Source organism: Crocodylus porosus, unplaced genomic scaffold (genome assembly GCF_001723895.1).
Source record: "Crocodylus porosus isolate Cpor-Errol unplaced genomic scaffold, CroPor_comp1, whole genome shotgun sequence".
NCBI lineage: Eukaryota > Metazoa > Chordata > Crocodylia > Crocodylidae > Crocodylus > Crocodylus porosus.
The window spans coordinates 165,725,443-165,729,760 of NW_017728906.1; positions in this window are offsets into that span (position 1 = coordinate 165,725,443).

The window sequence follows — 4,318 nt, forward strand, 5'->3', positions numbered from 1 at the left end:
GACGCCGGGCACTGCTGCCCGTGCTGCCTGAGCCCGGAGCCCAGGCCACAGCCCCGCTGGCAGGGGAGGCCGGGCTGCCGGGCAAACGCGCAATAGAGGGCTGCCCGAGCCCGCGCCCCGTGGCCTCGGGCTGCCGGCGTGGGGACGGGGCGGGGAGGGCCCGGGACTGTCCTGCGGGGCCGCCTCGCTGACGCGGCCCGGGCACGAGGGTGCGCGCGCGCGGGGGTGAGTGGGACAGACGGGGGGGAGGGCACAGCTCTATCGTGTGTGTATGCGCGCGCGCTGCATTATTGGTGTCCGTGTGTGTGAGTCTGCGTGCGTGTGCTTGCTACAGCTCGATCACCGGTGTCCCTGTGTGAGTGCGTGAGTGTGTGCGCGCGTATGTGTGATACACTCGGTCACCTGTGTGTCCGTGTCCTCGTGTGTGTGTGTGTGTGCCTGATACAGCTTGATCGCTGGCGTGTGTGCGTGTGCGCGCATGTGCGCGTGTGTGTTTGAAAAGCCCAGTCACTGGGGTGTGGGTGTGGGTGGTTGATACAGCTCCATCGCTGGTCTGTGTGTGTGGAAATAAAGTCAGAAAACAGCCTCCGAGGTGAGGGAGGACTGAACAAATCCAGACGGTCCCACTCCCGCCCTCGCGCTCTCCCTCCCGTCCCGCTGCCTCTGACGGCCTCGAGGTGCCCCTGGCCGCCGGGCTCCGGCTGTGCCCGCGGCCCCGCGCAAGCCCGAGCTGTGCCGTCGGGTGCGGGCTGCGGCTGCCGCGCTGGGGACGCCGCACAGGTCCCCTGGAAGCGGGGGAAGGGGGGCCGATGGCGGATGCACCGCCAGCAGCAGTGAAGGGGCGGACAAAAAAGGCCCGTTTCAAAACCGGCGCGGAAACGCGGGGCCGGGGGCGGGGCGGGGAGCCGAGCCCCCACTTTGGGTGGCAGCGCGGACTCGCGGTGCGCAGTTGCGGTGAATCAAGCGGGACAAACCAGATGAAGAGGAAACCCCGCGAAAGCAGCCGGAGCCCCGAGCCGACCGCCGCCAGCGGCTCCTGCTCCCGGCCCCGGCAGGCGAGGTGCCCCCTGGGTGGCTGCCCATCGGGGCGCGTGGCTGGCAGCGGGGTCCGACGGGAGCCGGAGCGCTCGTCTGCCTGGCTCCCGCGCGGGTTAACAGGGCAGGGCAGCTCCAGAGCCCCCTGCACCGGTTTTCTGTTCACACGCGGGTCACAGCAAAGGCCGCGCGGCTCCGATCCCGCAGGGTCCGCCCACGGGTGCTCCCCGCTCCCGCCGGGCAAGGTCCAGTGGCGCCTGGTGACCCCAGCACCGACACCCCGGGGCGGCACGCGTGGAGCCTTGTTTCACAGCGGGCCGCAGCCCCAGGGAGCGCGGAGGCCGGGAGTGGCTCGGCCTAGCCGCCGGGAGTCGGGCGGTCACGGGGTTTTAGGAAAAGGCTTCACCTGCTCACTGAACAACCCCGACTTGGGCGAGCGGGCCATCGGGCCCACGCAGCCCGGGAAGGACTCGCTTGCCTGGCCGAGGTTTTGCGTGTAGGAGATTGCCCCGCGCTCAGGAGTCAGGCCCGCGGTGCCTGGCCGCGGGGTGGAAGCGGCCCTGTTCCCGGCTCGCCCGGACGCACGGGCATGAGTCTCCGCGGACTTCAGCGGGGCGCTGGCCCCGCGCCCATGGCTTGAATCTACAAGTTAAGGGGCACATAAAAAGCAATCACCGCCCTTGTGAGGAAGCCCCTGATGTGCCCCAGTTACTCACCCGCGCACACACGCAGATCGGGACCCGTTTCCCCCCAGTTAACCAGCGCTGCTCTGCCCCAGCCGGACCCGGGCTGGGGTCTCCCTGGTCGGGGTCACGCTGATCTGCTTCCTCTTTCCTCTCCCCAGGCAGAGCAGCTGGCTGGCAGCTCCGTGGGCCATCAACCCACTTCCCCGACCCTGAATCTCTCCTCCAGGAGATCCACAGCGCTGGGAGCTGGGGGTTTGGGCCTTTTAATGCGACACGTTCAGAGCTTTGTCAGCTTAATGGCCCTGTTTCGGTTTATTGCTCATCAAATTCACCCGCCCCAGGATCTACTTTATTGGGGCTTATCGGGAGAAGAGATTGCCCTGGAGTAGAAAACTTTGCTCCGTTTCAGCCGAGCCCCCCGCGCCGGGAGCCCTGGGCTGGGCGAGCGCCCGTGTCAGCTGCACCCGCGCTGTGAAATTGCCAAGAGGAAGAGACCGGTCCCAGGGGACGCGGCTGCCACGGAGAGAGAAACAGCCGAGGTCTGCGGGCTTCCCACGCGCCCGTGGTCCCTGGCCCCTTCAATCCCTGTGCGCGGCAGTGCTAGAAAAGGTGCCGACACCCTGCCCGGGCGGGCCGGCACAAATCGGCCTGATCCAGCCTGCCCCCTTCCTTGTTTACCAGCCCCGTCTGACTCCTTCCTCCTGGGTCTAAACGCCAACCTGAGCGCAAGCCCTTTTCGTGGTGTCCCCAAAATCCTTCCTGATCGCTCGCCCTGCGCTCCTAGAGACACGCCAGAGTTATTTTCCTCAAATAAAATAAAACAAAATAAAATAAAATAACCCCGCCCAACAGCCACCCACACTGCTGGGCACACGCGGGCGCTGCCCTGAGAGAGGAGAAAGGGGAAGGCAGCAGGCGCGCACAGCCTGTAAGAGCAAAACGATTCCCAGTTGCATCCAGCTGTTCCACAGCTGGCCCCGCAGCCAGCTGCTGAAGGGAGGGTGGCCGTCATTTTGGAGGCTTCGCACGCCCGAGATACGTGGAAGTTCGGCCTGACCGATCGCCCGGGCGGGGAAGCAGCCATCATCAGACCCTGACTTGGGGACAGAGGACGGTGGGTGTCTGAAGGTGCCGGACCAGGGGGCTGATCGTTGCACGGTCAAGGCTTCTGGGACCTGGCCTGGAAAGATGGGAGTTTCCATCGTATGAACTTATCTGTGCGGGCAAAAGCCTGCTTGCTGTGCGCGGAGAGTGCGCTGCCTTTTCTGTATTGTCTCTGCTCGAGGTGAAAAGTTAAAAGGACAAAAGCGGTGTGATAGGAGGCCGTGTCTTCAAAGCGGGGCTGGTCTGGGAGCTGGCTTGCGGGACTAGGCAGCAGCTCACATCAAAGCGGCACTCTCCTACCTGCCCGGCGGGCGCTGGGGTCTCCGGCACGTTTTCGATGTGCCTCCAGGTGTCCATTCGTTTACACGTAAGACACAAGCCCGGTGAGAGCCCGTCTGCCCGAGCCCGTCTGTCCGCGCCCCGCGGGCCTCGACTTTAGCTGAAGGTCACCACTTTTATTCACCTAAATGAATCCGACAGCAGCTACTGATCTACTGGTTTGCAGGAGGCAGGAACGGGATTTGGAGTGAGGATCTGTCTAGGCAGAGCTTCTCCCTAGAGATCAAAGCCCTCTGGCCAGGCGGGTTGGCAGGGCCAGGACAGCGGCCGATCGCATCTGCTCTTGGGCAGCCAGGGCCCCTGGTTTCGGGACAGGCGGCTTCCGGGCGGGACCCCGCTTTGCCCCGCGCAGAGCCAAGGCCTTCGTGACGCCGTGTGGGGCGCAAACGCAGAGAAACTAGAAAGGAGCCGGGAGCCGAGAGGAGCCGGGCCCGGGGCTGCAGGACTGGACAAAATAATCCCCGGATCACATAAAAACGGCAGCAAACAGCCCCTGCCCCCGCCCCCGAGCTAGCAGTCAGGCAGATCGAAACCAAAGCAAGCCCCCAACGAAACCCGCCCGAGCCGAGCCGAGCCGAGTCCCCCCTCCCCCCCCCACGACCCGCAATTCAACCCACCCAAACCTGCGGGCCAGAGCCCCGCCCCCGCGGTTAAAAATCCCCGGCATGGCCCCGACCGCTGCAGATCGTGTCCGTGGCGGGTCCCCCCTCCTCACCCGGGCGCCCCGGCCGAGGCCCCGCCGTCCCTATCGGGGTCGCTACGAACCGAGCGCTTCATCTGCGCCCCCCGCTGCCCCCGGGCGCCGGGTGCCCCGGGCCCAGCCGGGCCCTGAGATCTGGCTCTTTTGCAAGTCTCCTGATTGAACGCTTTGAACCTGCGATTGGAGGTTAAAGTGCACCAGGTTGCAGGGGAAGGAGGAAGCGGCCGAAACAATCAAGGGCTTGAATATTGAGCCGCGATCGGGTCGCTGCCCCCTCCTTATCTTTTTAAATGCAAATCTTCTCCCAGGGGGAGCCTCCGCCGCCGCAGCCCGCGCCTCTCCTCTGCTCTCCACGTCACCTGCCCGCCGCGCGCCTGGCCCATTACTAATAGGGCCCGGCCGGGCCGCGGCAGCATGTAGGCGCCGCCGGCCCCGGGCTCGCATCGCGCGGGCA